The sequence below is a fragment of the Jaculus jaculus genome, unplaced genomic scaffold, assembly GCF_020740685.1.
Source record: "Jaculus jaculus isolate mJacJac1 unplaced genomic scaffold, mJacJac1.mat.Y.cur mat_scaffold_46_1_974171_arrow_ctg1, whole genome shotgun sequence".
Taxonomy (NCBI): Eukaryota; Metazoa; Chordata; class Mammalia; order Rodentia; family Dipodidae; genus Jaculus; species Jaculus jaculus.
This window is the reverse complement of record NW_025423499.1, coordinates 467210-484528: the sequence shown is the minus strand read 5'-3', so window position 1 is coordinate 484528 and position 17319 is coordinate 467210.

Here is a 17319-nt window from a genome sequence, read left to right as displayed (position 1 = left end):
AATAATCCAATATGTGCTTCCTGGTACAACTATGATGATTACCCTATCATCTTTTTGCTGAATATTCCTTGTCTTTCCTGAATGAATATATCAGCCTTTGTGTTCATGAAACCTGAACTTATATCAAGCCTGAACGTCTATCTGGACCATGGAATTCTGAATGTAATATGTAGAGAAGTTTAAATCATAGTGGCCAAGGGAATAGCTCATCAGCAGTTTTATTTTTGGCTGTTTTTAGTGTGTGTTCTATCCCATTCTTGTAACAAAAATTACACAAATGATTCAAACTTTTATCCGCTGTGAAAATAAATGTGAAAATATTGACTATTCTAAAATATAAATTTATCTAAATATAATACTGCAAAATATGGGTTATATGTAACTAGTAATCTTACATTTTCTAAAAATTATAGATATGATAATTTCAAGAATTGTTTTCATTTAGACATGAATAAACTAATTACTCACATTTGCATAAGTATGTAAAATAAACAGTTAATTTTTAAAAACCCATACAAACCAAAGTTAGTTTATGAGCTATGCAAAGACATGATCCAGAATTTTCAATTCTATGTTTAATGAAATGAAGGAAAATATATTTGTGTAATATGAAAATATTCTCTAGTACATAGGTTTTTGCCTCATTGATGGATCAGTCAGTCTATACAAAGGGTTACAGAAATCAGCCTGTTTCTTAAAACAGAGTTTAGTGACTAAAGTAACTATTCAATAATTCTTATAGGCTGAAAGTTTTGTCTCCAGGTCATGATCCTCTTGGAGATTGTCCATTTAAGTGAGGTGATCTGCTGTCATTAGTAAATGATATTCAACTATGTTCTTGCATGGGATACTGTCACACAAACTGCTCCTCTCCCTCTGTACTATGTGGCGGCACATTCTGCCTTTCATTCCACTAAGGATGTGCTGCTGTCGTCACAGCATAGAAGCACTGGCAACAAACATGTGAGCATAGAATAAACGTGCTTAAACTGTGAAACAAACTCACTGCCTTTTCTACCTAATTAGGGACTGCTCCATATGCTGCTGATAAAATGGGTATTGTGCCACATATGGATGGCATATTCTGTAGAGGTGTAGATTTACAGATGTTTTAAAAGCTTTGGAGATTTATATGTAAGAAATAAAAATGAAGATTTACAACTTATGTTAGGTATACAACCAAGACAACTGCCATAGCATATATTGTGTTGGTGACCTATGTTGCCTCACTGAGCCACAACTTACTGGCAGGTATCTCATCTCTTGCATAGAATGTTTCTAAAAAATTTTACTTATATATTTGTAAGGGGAGACAAACAGTGAGGAAAGAGACAGAGAGAGAGAGAGTGACAGAGAGAAAGAGAAAAAATGCATGCCCTAGTCCCTCCTGCCTCTTCAAACAAATTTCAGTTGTATGTTGCAATTTGTGCACTTGGCTTTATATGGGTAGAGTAAAATCACTTTAATGTTATTAGGCTGTAAATGGTTACACAGTTGTCATAGCATTATTTAGTGAAAAAGGTTTTCTTCCTCATTTGGGGTTTTGACATCTGATTAAATATTTGAAAATTTAAGTTTAGCCTTTCAAAGGAAACAACCAAGAGAATTAAAATAATCATAATAGGATATTCTAATGGAAGTTTATAAATAGAAATATACCAATGAAAAATCAATCTGCAATGTTTCTGGAAAGAAAAAACATAATAAGTCAAATTAAAAACTGTGGAAATCCTCTCCAATCGATTGCATCCTATGAAGGACAGAATATCAGCAGATGAAGACAAAGACAAAGAATTAATGCTTCTGTCGAAATTAATATGGTCAAAACGTATAAAGGAAATAATGGTTATCTGTAACACAACAGAAAGAACAAGTGTACAAATTATAGGCTTAGAAAGAAAAGAACCCGTGAAAAAAGATATTGAATGCACTGAAAAACATGTAGAAGGAATTTTCCTCTTTCAAGGAGAGAAGATACTATCTAGGTACAAAAGTTATAGTAAATAGCAAATGTACATGAGCCACAAAAGAAACTATTCAGGGTATGTTATAGTGAGAATTGTTAATATACAGAACTAAGAAGTGTATTGAGAGCTCATTCTAGAAACATTCAGTACCATACAAAAGTGAGACCATCAGACCTGTGAAACTTCTCTTATCAAACTGGAGCAAGCACATAGTTCAATTGACCCATAACATGCTAGGGGACTCAGTCTGAACTTGGGAGATTACATATAAACTAACACGTTGTATATGTCTGCAACTTGTTTATTAGGTCCAATGTTTAATTTCTTTGTAATTGTGAAAGTAATTTAAATCATTCTTTTTCCATAAGATAAAACATTACTTCCCAGTTATACAATTAAATGCCCATGTTACAAAAACAGATTTTAAATAAATAAATTAAATACCAGTTTAAAGATGCTGAAAATACAATAACAGTCCAAGAATGAGATAGAAAGAAAGTATTAAGGTCATAGTAGAAACAAGGAATTGGAAATAAAAGAATTAAAAAGTTTATGAAACAAAGAGTCGATTCTTTGAGAAATTGAACAAGATTGATATTCTAATGGTCAAATGAACCAACCGACCAAACAAAAAGATTTCTCAAAGTAACATGCCTAAAAGTGAAAGTGGAGATGTCACACTGATACCAATGATATTTGGAGAATCATGGGCATATTTCAAAAACTGTATTCTACTAAATTGAAAGACCTGGAAGAAAAGGATGAGTTCCTTGATTCATGTCCCAGTCCAGATGTAAATTTACAAAGCAGACATCCTAAACAAATATATTACTTCCAAGGAAATGGAAAAGTCATTAAGAATCTTCCAAAAAGGACAACAAAAAAATCAAGTCAGAGCCACTACTGAATTGAACCAAACTTTTCAAGAACAAAAATATTTCTTATAAAATTATTTCACACAAATGAAAAAGAGAGAATGATCCAAAGTCCTTCTATGAAGTCACCATTAGTCTCATACCTGAACCAGAGACCCCCCCAAAAAGAGAAAGTTATAGATTAATATCTATAATTGAGATGAAAGCATTCCCCAATGAAATAGAAAACAACTTCTACATTTTTGAAACATTCCATACCTTTAGACAAGGGTTCTTTTCTTTCTAAGCCTACAATTTGTAAACTTGGTCCTGCTGTAGGGTTGCAAATATCCCTTATTTCATTTACATATTTTGACCTTACTAATTTTTTTTTTTGGTTTATTTGTTTATTTATTTGAGAGCTACAGGCAGAGAGAGAAAGAGGTAGGGAGAGAGAGAGGGAGAGAATGGGCGCTCCAGGGCCTTCAGCCACTGCAAACGAACTCCAGATGTGTGCGCCCCCTTGTGCATCTGGCTTACATCAGTCCTGGGGAATTGAGCCTCGAACCGAGGTCCTTATGTTTCACATGTAAGTGCTTAACTGCTAAACCATCTCTCCAACCCGACCTTATTAATTTTGACTGAAACATTAATTCAGTTTTCCTGTTTTACCTGCTGTTAGTCTGCGTTTCATAGGATGCAATTGGAGAAGATTTCCACAATTTTTAATTTGAATTCCTCTTTCCAGAAACATTTCAATTTTATTTTCATTGTTTTTTCTCTATATAAATTTCCATTGTAATATCCTGTTATTATTTTTTTAATTTATCTGTTTTCTTCTTTTGAAAAACTAAATTTAAAATATTTAATCATATGTCATATGATAAAAAAAGCTTTTCACCAAATAATGGTATGACAACAGGGTAACCACTCAGAGCCTAATGACATTAAATTGATTTTACTGTACCCATATAAAGCCAGGTACACAAATTGGCACATGTATCTAACTTTGTTAGAAGTGGCAAGATGGCATGGTATAGCCATTTTCTTACTCTAGCTTGCTGTTTTTCTCCTTACTGTCTGTCCCAGATTACAAGTTTAAAAATAAAATTCTTTAGAAACATTCTATGCCAGTGATGAGATACCTGCCAGTGACTTGTGGCCCAGTGAGGTGACATAGGCCACCAAAACAATATATGCTATGGCAGTTGCATACATAAAACAAGTTATAAACTTCATTTTTATTTCTTACATATAAATCTCCAAAGCTTTAAAAATCTGTAAAATCTACACCTCTATAGAATATCCCATCCCATTGTGACATAGCACCCATTTTTTTTTTCCAGCAGCATATGGAATAGTCCCTAATCATGTAGAGAAAGCAGTGAGTTTGTTTCACAGTTTAAGCACGTTTATTCTATGTTCACGTGTTTGCTGCCAGTGCTTCTATGCTGTGACGACAGCAGCACATCCTTAGTGGAATGAAAGGCAGAATGTGCCGCCACATAGTACAGAGGGAGAGGAGCAGTTTGTGTGACAGTATCCCATGCAAGAACATAGTTGAATATCATTTACAAATGACAGCAGATCACCCCACTTAAATGTACAATCTACAATAGGATTATGTCCTGGAGACAAAACTTTCAGCCTATAAGAATTACTGAATAGTTACGTTAGTCACTAAACTCTGTTTTAAGAAACAGGCTGATTTCTGTAACCCTTTGTGTAGACTGACTAATACATAAATGTGGCAAAACCCTATTTACTGGAGAATACTTTCATTTTACACAACTACAATTTTCTTCATTTTATTAAATGTAGAATTGAAATTGTGGAACCTTTTTTTGCATAGCTCATAAACTAACATTGGTTTCTATGGATTGTTTTATTAATTGTGAATTTTTTTACATACTTATGCAAATGAGTAAGATTAGTTTATTCATATTTAAGTGAAAAACTGACAAATTCACAATTTTCATATGTATAATTTTAAAAAATGTAAGATTCACAGTTACATATTGATATTTTGCAGTATTATATTTCAAATTTGTATCAATTTATGTTTCAGAATAGTCAATTTTTTCATATTTTTGGTATTTTGGAAGGCTATATGTTCTAATTATAGCTATTCATAAAATGAATAACAGATTTTGAACTCCAGCTTTCAATCATTATTATAGGATTATCAATATTCATATGTGAAAAAAGTTCTCAAAATCAAATTCATAACATGTGAGTTGCATTAAAAACTTAGTTATAGTATGCTATCTCAAGATTTGTTCCAAATATTTCACATCCATCTAGTCTGCATCACCTAGGTCTGTTTTCACACTCTAGCAGTGGAGTCTCACAGCAGACACAGAGACCATGTGACCACAACGCTGAACTGATCAGCGTTTTGGCCCATTACAATATTTACACTAAAAGTTGCCAGTTGCTGCCAGCAATAAAGTACATCATTTTCACAGTTACATAATCAAATACAAACCACAGTTTAAAAAGTTAAAGTGGCACACACACAAAGATTTATACTATAATATTACGGTCTTGATTTGTTGGCCTGAAATAATCATATTCCTGTTTTAGGAGGAAAGGTCAGGCAGTTTAATTGCTTTCAGTGAGAAGAGCCCAAATTGTGAAAAATGAAACATTTCTGGACAGTGATGAAAATAAGTAAGGCCTTTGAAATGTGCATTGAATCCTTGAAAATATGATGAAACTTATGGTCTGTAGTTAGCTAATAGTAGAAGAATAAATATAATATTGCATACCTATTGTACAGAAGCATGTGGTGCATTGTTTACTTTTACAAAGGGAGCATATGTTCCCAGCCAGATTCCACAAAGAACAAGTTGAATCAAGGTACAGATGCGAATTATGAAGTTAGATGCTCTTGATACCAGCAGCCCCATCATCTCTTTTCCTGGAAAATTTACCCTGAAGGCCAGAACCACAGTTATGGTTTCAGTGAAAAGAGTGGACACAGCCCCAGTGAATAGAACTGCAAATGTGATCTGCTTCAGGATGCACTTGGCCGTGTTGCAATGTCCAATGAAGACTAATGGACCAAAAAAGCAGACCTTGAGGAAGATGAGCAGCATGTAGTTGTTTGTTTGATTATTGGCCTTCACAATCGGTGTGTCTTGGTGCTTCACAAAAGTCCCAAGTACAAGAGCAGTAAATATAGAGAAGCACAGGGCTATACAAGTAGAGCCGTCCTCAAGGCATCTTCATAAGTCAGAAACTTCATAGTTTTTAGAGACACTGATTTTTCTCTATGCTGGCATACTGATTGATAGGGCATTTCACATATTAATCCATATCTTGAAAACTAAGCAAAGTATCAGATTAGTGGTAGCATTGCCTTCTTTGTCATGGCATGCTGCATAAAAAGTGTCTGAGAGATGAACCATACTTATATGTTCCTATTGACAACTAAGGTAGTTCTCTCTATCGTTGTGATGGCAACTAATAAAGACCATTATGGTGAGATAAACATAGCTTTAAAAAAATATTTATTTATTCGTAAGAGAAACAGAGAAAATGTGTTCACCTGTCCCTCTAGCTACTGAAAGCAAACACAAGATACATGTACCACTTTGCCCATCTGTCATTCCTGTGTAATGGGAGATTTAACTGTGTTGGTTAGGTTTTGCATGCCTGTGCCTTAACTGCTGAGCAATCTCCTCAGCCTAACAAAGCTGTATTTCATTCACTTAACTTACCTTATATATTTGCCTGATCCTTTGTTTTTCTTCAAAGAATAAAATATTTTTGTAGTGTATTGGAATTATATAATAGCATTGCTTACATAATGTAATTCCTATGATTTCTATTGCAGAAGAGATTGCTTATCAATTAAGATGCTTACCTGCAAAGCTGAAAGACCCATGCTTGACTTACTACATCCCTCATAAGTCAGAGGCCTAAGGAGACACAGGAGTAATTCATACATGTGCACAAGGTGGAACATGTGTGTGGAATTCGACTGCAGTGGCTAGAGACCATTGCTCCCCAATTCTTTGTCGTTCTTTCAGTCTTCCTTTCTCACACTCATGCTCTCTTTCTTTTTTTAATTGTTAGATATGGACATATTTTGTCATTCCATGTTGTCCATACCAACAGCATTGGTGTCTTCAGCAGTGGGATATTAGCACTACTCTAGGGTGGATCATGAATTGCTCTGACAGAAATATGTCTTCTTTTGGACACCTTGTAGGTCTCTCTGATCAACAGCTCATTGTGGATGTTAGCCAATGCTGGTAGTGGGAGTTACAGGCCAGCGCCAAGGAAAAGGAGGAAGAAAAATAGAGGTTATATAAAAGAGATAGAGAGAAGAGAGAGAAGAGGGAAAGAGAGAGAGAGAGAGAGAGAGAGGTGGGTGGGAGAAGATTAAGGTTAGTCTTCATCATACCCTCCCAAGGGCCTTGTGATTCAGGTATTCCCTCTAATGACTTGATGAAATTTCAAACATTTAGTCTGTCTTTTAGGATGTACGATTTTATGGTACCATTGCCATCTGGGTCCAGTTTAGTGTACCCCACCTCCACACTACCCTCCTCTCCCACCCTGCCCTTCTATTATCTGGTCATAAAATGGAGCACATAAACAAGATTAATTACAAAACCACATGATCATTTTGATAGATGCAGGAAAGGCCTTTGACAAAATCAACATCACTTCATGATCAAAACATTGGAGAGAATTGTCATGATCGGTCCATATCTTAACATAATATAGGCTCTACATAAAAGTTCCTAAAGCAAAAAGATAATACTTTATGAAAGGGATTGGATGAATTCCCATTGAGATCAGAAACAAGAGAGGGTTGTCCACTCTCACGTCTGCTCTTCAATATAGTACTGGAAGTCCTACCTCAAGCAATAAGGAGAACAAAATCTAACAGAGGTGTTGAGGACAGCAGTATAGTAAATAAGTACAGAATGTAAGATAAAGGGAGAGTGACAGCTGCAGGTGGTAGGTCTTCAGTGGCAACGCCTTGATCCACCAGCTCCAGTCAGTGATAATGGACCTGTAAAGGCTGCACCTTAATGGCTTTAATCTGTTGACATATAAAAGACATGATTTTAATTATAACAATGGGTCCAATTGTGAGTGAGAGGATTAAGATAAGTCGAGGTCCTTCCAGCTTTGTCCTGTTAGGGAAAAAAAGGAGATTCTCTCAGGGAAGTGTTTCTTCCCTAGATATGTGAGATGTCACTGGAGGATCATCAGCTTGTTTTACAAGTCTCTCTGGCAACCATCTTGCAGCATTTTTTTTTGGTGTCAAACAAACATACCTATCCTCGGCCCCAAATGAGTACTAGGTCTGGGCCATTCCATTTTAAAGTTAAAGTATCTTTCCACATGGCTTTAGCAAAGTTATTTTTTGTATTTGTGTGCCAAAGGCTATCAGCAGCTGAATTACCCTGAGTATTAAGGGATAAAAAGTTTAGGACAAACAAGGCATGATGAAGGATATTTCTTGGAGAGCCTTTTATGGGATATAAATCCCACGTTTTTAACTTTTGGAGGGTAAATGTACCCAGAAGAGGGGCCCCTCCTGCCAGAACACCCTGGTGGATATAAAGTTAGTGGCATAATGACCAGGAGAAGAGGCTTTTTATAAGAGATAAAAGTTACCCTTTGGCTCAGAATTGTATTTATCTACTTAACTTACCTTATATATTTGCCTGATCCTTTGTTTTTCTTAAAAGAATAAAATATTTTTGTAGTGTATTAGATTTATATAATAACATTGCTTACATGAGGTATTTCCTATGATTTCTACTGCAGAAGAGATGGCTTATCAATTAAGATGCTTACCTGCAAAGCTGAAAGACCACTGTTTGTCTTACTACATCCCTCATAAGTCAGATGCCTAAGGAGACACATGAGTAATTCACACATGTGCACAAGGTGGAACATGTGTGTGGAATTCAACTGCAGTGGCTAGAGACCATTGCTCCCCAATTCTTTGCCTTCCTTTCGGTCTTCCTTTCTCACACTCATGCTCTCTTTCTTTTTTCAATTGTTAGATATGGACATATTTTCCATGTAAACATCACATTTTGGTACCATATTTCCCTCCTCCCTGCCCCTTTTCTGAGGAGGACTTCCTCATTGGGGATGCAGGTCATTCCCACAGGTATTGTGGGTCATGCCTTATATGGGCAGCATGCACTTATGGGGGAGAGGCAATATCTCTGTGCAAAATGTGCCAACTTGTGGCTGTAACAAACTTTCTGCCCCTTTGAAGTTCCCATCAAGATTATCATGCACTTTGACCAAGTAGGTTTATTTTCAGTGCAGCAGGGTTTGTTCAAAATAAGGAAATTGACAAATGTAATTTACTACCTAAATACACTTAACCAAAAGAATGATATTTTATTTAATTTTTTTTAATTTAATTTATTAGTTTCCTTTTCAGTAAATACAGGCAGTTTGGTACCATTATCTAGGCTCATCTGTGATCTACCCCCTCCCATTGGACCCTTCTTGTTGATGTAAATGGGTTGTGCATTGTGGAGTTAGCCCCCAGTTATTGGTATGATAAATGTCTCTGCAAATCATGACCCAACATGTTACTCTGACATCCTTTCCGCCCCCTCTTCCGCAAAATTTCCCTGAGCCATGTTGGGTACATTTTTGGTCTGCTTCAGTGCTGAGGTGTTGGGGGCCTCTGAGGCTCTGGGTCTCTGATTTTTAAACTTATATAGTTGTTTTAATTTGCATTTCTCTGATGATTAAGGATCATGAACATTTTCTTAAGTGTGTGTTTGCCATTTGTATATCTTCCTCTGTGAATTGCCTGTTCAACACTGCACCCCATTTTGTGAGTGAGGTATTTGTCTTCTTATTGTTTAGACTTTTGAGTTCTTTGTAGATTCTAGAGATTAGGCCTCTATCAGTTGGATAACCTGCAAATATTTTCTCCCATTCTGTGAGTATTCTATTGGCTTTGCTTAATATATGCTTGTCTGTAAAGAAACTCTTCAGCTTCATATGGTCCCATTGGTTGAGTGAATGTTTAAGAACTTAAGCCACTGGGGTTTTGTTCAGGAAGTCTTTTTCCATTCCTATATCATGGAAAGTACTTCCTAAATTTTCATCCAGTAGTGTTAAAGTTTCTGGTCTTATGTTGAGGACTTTGATCCATTTGGATTTGGGTGTAGTGCATGGTGAAATGTGTGGATCAAGTTTTAGTTTCCTGCATGTGGTTATCCAGTTTGTCCAGCACCATTTGTTGAGGGTGCTATCTTTTTTTAAGCCTATATTGTTCGGGCCTTTGTCGAACATCAAGTACCTATAGTTGCTTGACCCAAAATCCGGGTGCTCAAGTCCATTGATTGGTCTGTACTCCTGTTTTTATGCCAGTACCATGCTGTTTTTATTACTATGGCTTTGTAGTATAGCTTTAGATCAGATATGGTGATGCCCCCAGAGGTATTTCTTTTGCTGAGGATATGTTTGGATATGTGAGGCCTTCTGTTTTTCCATATGAAATTAGAGATCAATTTTTCTATCCTTGTAAAGAACACTGTAGGGATTTTAATTGGAATTGCAGTAAATCTATATATTGCCTTTGGTAGGATTGTATTCTTCACAATGTTAATTCTGCCTATCCAGGAGCATGGGAGGTCTTTCCATCTTCTCAAGTCCAACACACAACTCAGAAAATGGGGCAAAGAGCTGAACAGGCAGTTCACAAAGGAGGAAACACAAATGGCAAACACATATTTAAGAATATGTTCATCATCCCTAATCATCAGAGAAATACAAATTAAAACAACTATGAGATTCCACCTTACCCCAGTAAGGATAGCCAACATCAAAAAATCAAATGAAAATAGATGCTGGCGAGGATGTGGAGAAGCAGGAACACTCATGCACTATGGGTGGGAATGGAGGATGGTACAACCACGTTGGAAAGCAATATGGAGACTCCTGAAAAAGCAGACTATAGAAATACCAACAGACCCAGTTATACCATTACTGGGCTTCTACCCTAAAACCTTCAAACCACAGGCCAGAGAGATTTGCTCAACCATATTTGTAGCGGCTCAATTCATAATAGCTAAAAGCTGGATCAACCCAGATGTCCATTGGTAGAAGAATGGATAACAAAGATGTGGTATATCTACACAATGGAATTCTATACACCTGTAAGAAAAAACGACACAAAGAAATTTGAGGAAAAATGGTTGAACCTGGAACAGATCATTCTCAGTGAACTGACCCAATCATAGAAAAATAATCGACACATAGTCTCACTCATCTGCAACACCTAACCTGAATCTACCCAAGATACCTTACATATCCAGCAAGCACCTCATGGACTAGACAATAGGATGGATGGGGAGGGCAGAGAGAGCATTGAAGTGTTGAAAACAGTAATCTGGACCCAAATGGCAATGGTACCATAAAATTATACCCCCTAAAAGACAGACCAAATGCCTGAACCTTCACTAGACCCTTACAGGAAACACCTGAACCACAAGACACTGGAGAGGATAGGATCAAGACTAACTTAAATGTTCTACATCTTCCCACCCTCCCTCTCCCACTCTCCTCCCTCTCTCCTCTGTAACTCTTGTATATTAGCTATGTTTTTCCTCAATTTATTAGTGGGCACTGACCTGTAACCCCCACTACCAACTTGGGGCTAACTTCCACAATGAGCTTTTGATCAGAGAAACCTACAAGTTTTCCCAAAAGAATGACAGACATCTGTCAGAGTACTTGATGACCCACCAAAGGCCAATGGTAAGACCCTATTGCTGAAGACTCCATACGCAGCTGACACATAAAATGGAATGACATGGCTGGAAGCCAGGTGAGATTCAGTCCCCAGACAGTCAGCGTGTCTAGTGCCAGAAGGTGATACATGGGTGACTGGGGGAAATGACCAATATCTGTCCAAGCAACTCATTGTCTAACCTAATTAGCAACAAATATCCTGATGTGATGCCCACACGAGTGCAATAGTGGCACACATCCATGGTGGGGAACCAACTGCTCTTGATTTGGCTAACTGATCCACTCAGTGGTACGAGACCCATAGCTGGAGCTTAGAAACAAGTCATAACCATACCCAAACATAAGCCCACTCTCCAATATCAAGCTACCATCAATCACAGGGTACAAGAGGGCCTACAACTATCAAACTCTCTATCAAAAAAGTAATTGTTATCTCAATTTTCTGGGTGGTAACTTACTCTCTGTTGGAGAATCTGCTTCTCTTTTTCATATAGATGCAGATCCTAAGGACAGAGCTGCCCCAACATACCTCAAAAGGGGCCCGAATGAAACTAAGGACAATTGGCGAAACAAGCAAGGGTGCTGTTTTCCTGATGAACTGGTTACCAGCACAAGGGGGAAGGAGACTAACACAGAGAAAAGTCAACTCCTACCAAATCAGAGATCCAGAGCCTCAGAGGCCCCCAACACCTCAGTACTGAAGCAGACCAAAAATGAACCCAACATGGCTCAGGGAAATTTTGTGGAAGAGGGGGCAGAAAGAATTTCAGAGCCACATGTTGGGTCATGATATGCAGAGACATTAATTATACCAATAACTGTGGACTAACTCCACAATGCACTACCCATTTACATCAATATGAGGATCCAATGGTGGGGTAGATTATGGATGAGCCTAAACAATGGTACCAAACTGCCTGTATTTGCTGGAAAAAAAACTAATAAATTAAATTTAAAAAAAAATTCAAAAAAAAGAGGAAATACCTTTAGTTTTCTCCACTTAGGATTATGTTGGTTATAGGTCTGCCACAGACAGCCCCTGTTGAGGTATGTTTACTCTATTCCCAGTTTCTTTGGGCTTTCATTATGAAGGGGGGGTGGTTTCAACACCACGCTGGTATCTGTTGAGCTGATCCTATGATGTCTGTCTGAGTACATTCATGTGCTGTAGGACATTTACCTATTTGTTTATGCTTAACCCTCCTCACATCCCCAGAGCAATACCAACTTGGTCATAGTGTATGATCATTTGAATACACTGTTAAATTTGGTCAGAAAAAAAATTATATCTAAGCAGAGAGAGTGAGAATAAGAGAATGAGTATACCATAATGTATAGTAGCTGCAAACAAACTCCAGACACATGCACTACTTTGTGCATGTGGTTTTACATAAGTACTGGGTAGTTGAACCAGTGTCATCAAGTTTTGCAGGCCAGAATGCTTTCTGCTAAGCCATCTCTCTGGCCCTACAAATAACATCCTACTTTCAATGCAGACTCTATGTAGCCATGATGTTGGGTTCTGAATAATATTTCCTGTTTCCCTATAACAAACAATGTCATCAACTTTTCTCTTGCCTTCACTAACATATTGGTTCTATGTTTTACATATGTTGTATCGCTCTGCTATAATCCTGTTCCACCAAGAAAGCAGCACTCTTGATCATTTTCCCAATTACTCTTGGTTTCTTCTTGGGCCCTATTGAGGTACAATGGGCTGAATCTCTCCTCAGGAGAAGCAAATTCTCCAACAGACAGTGAAGTCAGCACCAGATAAATGGGATAAACATTGTTATTTTAGAGAGAATTTAATAGGTGTAGGCCCTCTGTAGCCCACAATTGATAGGAGCTTGATAATGTAGAGCAGGCACTTTTTTTAATATATGATTCTGATTTGCTTCCCAGCTCCAGCTATGGGTTCTGTTCCATTGAGTTGACCAGTTGGACAAATCATGAACAGTTGGTTACCCACCATGGCTGTGTACCAATATAGCAATTGTGTGAGCATCATGTCAGGTTGTTTGCTGCTGAGTAGCTAAGACCACATGTTGCTTGGACAGATGTTAGTCATATCCTCCCCCCCCCTGCCTCCCATCATTCATGTACCACCTTCTGGCACTAGGTGAGCTAACTATCTGGGGACTGCCTCTCTTCCAGATTCCAGCCAGGTCATTCCATGTTCTCCATACCAACAGCATTGGTGTCTTCAGCAGTAGGGTATTAGCACTACTCTATGGTGGGTCATCAATTACTCGGACATAAATATGTCTTCCTTTGGACACCTTGTAGGTCTCTCTGATCAACAGCTCATTGTCGAAGTTAGCCAATGCTGGTAGTGGGAGTTACAGGCCAGCTCCAAGGAAAAGAAGGAAGAAAAATATAGGTTATAGAAAAGAGATAGAGAGAAGAGAGAGAGAGAGAGAAAGGGAGAGAGAGAGAGAAAGAGAGAGAGAGAGAGAGGAGAGAGAGGCAAAGATTAAGGTTAGTCTTCATCATACCCTCTCCAGGGCCTTGTGATTCAGGTATTCCCTCTAATGAGTTGATGAAATTTCAAATATTTAGTCTGTCTTTTAGGATGTACAATTTTATGGTACCATTGCCATCTGGGTCCAGTTTAGTGTACCCCATCTCCACACTACCCTCCCCTCCCACCCCACCCTCCCATTTTCTGGTCATAAAATGCAGCACATAAACAAGATTAAACACAAAACCACATTATCATTTTGATAGATGGAGAACAGGCCTTTGACAAAATACAACATCACTTCATGATCAAAACATTGGAGAGAATTGTCATGATCGGTTCATATCTTAACATAATATAGGCTATACATAAAAGTTCCTGAAGCAAAAAATAATACTTTATAGAGAAATTGTATGAATTCCAATTGAGATCAGAAACAAGACAGGGTTGTCCACCCTCGCCTCTGCTCTTCAATATACTACTGGATTTCCTACATAATGCAATAAGGTGAAAGAAATAAAAGGGATACATTTGGAATGGAAGAAATTAAGTTAGCTCTATAGGACGATAACATATTTCTATATATAAGAGACCTGAGAAATTCCATCCCAAAATTCTTGAACGTGATTTACTCCTTTAGCAAAGCAACATGATACAATATCAATGGACAAAAATCAGTAGCCTTTCTATATGCATATGACAAAGATACAGAGAAAGAAATAAGGGACATTGTCCCATTTTCAAAAGCACAAAAAAAGGAAATAAATTGGAATAATATTAACTGAGGAAGTGAAAGATATAAAATAAAAACAGCATGGTACTGACATAAAACAGGAGAATAGATAAATGGTACAGAATTGAGGACCCGGACTTTGGGTCAAGAAACTGCACCTACTTGATATTTGACAAAGGCCCTAACAATATAGGCTAGAGAAAAGACAACAACTTCATCAAATGGTGCTGCACAAACTGGATAACAATATGCAGGAAATTAAAACATGATCCACACATCTCTCCATGCACAGCATTCAATTCCAAATGGATCAAAGACCATAAAATAAGACCAGAAACTCTGCTACTACTAGAAGAAAATATAAGAGGAAAATTCCATGATATATGAATGGAAAAATACTTTCTCAGCAAAACCACAGTAGCACAGCATGGTAAAGAATCACTCACCCAGTGGGATCACATGAAGCTGAAGAGTTTCTTCACAGAAAAATGTACAATAAGCAAAGCCAAAAGATTACCAGCAGAATGGAAAAAAAAAATATTTACTAAATATCCATCTGAAGGAGGCCTAATCTCTAGAATCTACAAAGAACTCAAAAACTGAAGCAATAAAAAGTCAAACAACACCCTGACCAAAAGGGACAAAGAACTCTTCAGGCAGTTAACAGAGGAAGAAATACAATTGGCAAACACTCACTTAAGAAAATGTTCATCATCCATAATCATGAGGGAAATGAAAATTAAAACAACTATGAACTTCCACCTTGCCCCAGTAAGGATAGTAAACATTTAAAAATCCAATGAAAATAAATGCTGGTGAGGATGTGGAGAGATAGGAATGCTCATCCACTGTTGTTGGGAATGTAAGATGGTACAACCACTTTGGAAAGCAATATGGAGATTCTTATAAAAGCTGACTACATAGTTACCAACAGAACCAGTTATTCCCTTACTGGCCATATACCATAAAACCTCCAAGCCTCAGTTCAGGGAAATTTGTTCAACCATGTTTATAGCTGCTCAATTCACAATACCTAGAGCTGGGATCAACCCAGATGTCCATCAATAGACAAATGGATAACTAATATGTGGTGTATCTACACAATGGAATTCTACACAGCAGTAAGAAAAAATGACACAATGAAATTTGAAGAAAAATGGTCGAACCTGAACAGATCATGCTCAGTGTACTCACCGAATCACAGAAAGGTATTCACCACATAGTCTCACTCATCTACAGCACCTAACTTGAATCTACACAAGATGCCAACATACCTATCACGAATCTCAAGGACCAGACAATAGGGTTAGTGGGGAGGTAAGGGAGGTAAGGGAGGTAAGGGAGGGGGAACACAAATCTGGACCCAAATGGCAATGGTACCATAAAATTCTACATCCTAAAAGACAGACCAAATGGTTGAACTTTCACCAGGCCCTTAGAGGGAACACCTCAGTCACAAGGCCCTGGAGAGTGCATGATAAAGACTGACCTTAACCTTCTATTGCTTCTTTCTCTCTCTCACTCTCTCTCTCTTTCTCTCCCTCCCTCCCTCTCTCTCTCTCTCTCTCTCTCTCTCTTGCTTTCTCATCCTCTTCTCTCTCAAACTCTTTTATATTACTTATCTTTTTCTTCCTTCTCCTTGTGGGCACTTACCTGTAAATCCCAGTATCAGCATGTGGATATCATCCACAATGACCTTTTGATCAGAGAGACCTACAAGGTTTCCTAAAAGAATGAAAGTTTTCTGTCAGAGTACTTGATGACCCACCAAAAATTAGTGGTAAGACCCTACTGCTGAAGACACCATACGTGGTTGACATGTAACATGGAGTGACATGGCTGGAAGCTGGAAGAGTCAGTAACCAGATAGTTACTGTGTCCAGTTCCAGAAGGTGCTGCATGGGCAACTGGGGGAAAATGACCAAAATCTGCCCAACCAACTCATAGTCTAACCTAGGTAGCAGCAAATAACCTGTTGTTAATCTCACACAAGTGCAATAGTGGCACACACCCATGGTGTGTAATTAGCTGCTCTTGATTTGGCTGACTGATCAGCTCAGTGACAGAACCCATAGCTGGAGCTTGGAAACAAGTCAGAATCACATCCAAAAATGAGCTTGTTCTCCACTATTAAGCTACCACCAATCGTGGGGTACTAGAGGGCCTATACCTATTAAATTCCCTCTAAAAAATAATGATTATCCCTTTTATCTTGTGCTAACTTTGCTTTTCATCAGAGAATCTGCTTCTCTTATTTCAGATAGATGGAGGTCCTAGAGAGAAAACTACCCCATCATACCTCAAAAGCGTTCCAGCTGAAACTAGGAATAATTGGCAAATCAAGCAAGTGTATTGTTTTCTTGATGAACCTGTTACAACCAAAAGCGTGAAGGAGGTTGACACAGAGCACAATCAACTCCTACCAAATCAGATATTCACAGACACAAAAGCTCCCAAGACCTCGTGCCTGAAGCAGACCTACAATGAACCTAACATGGCTCAGGGAAATTTGTGGAAGAGGGTACAGGAAGAATTTCAGAG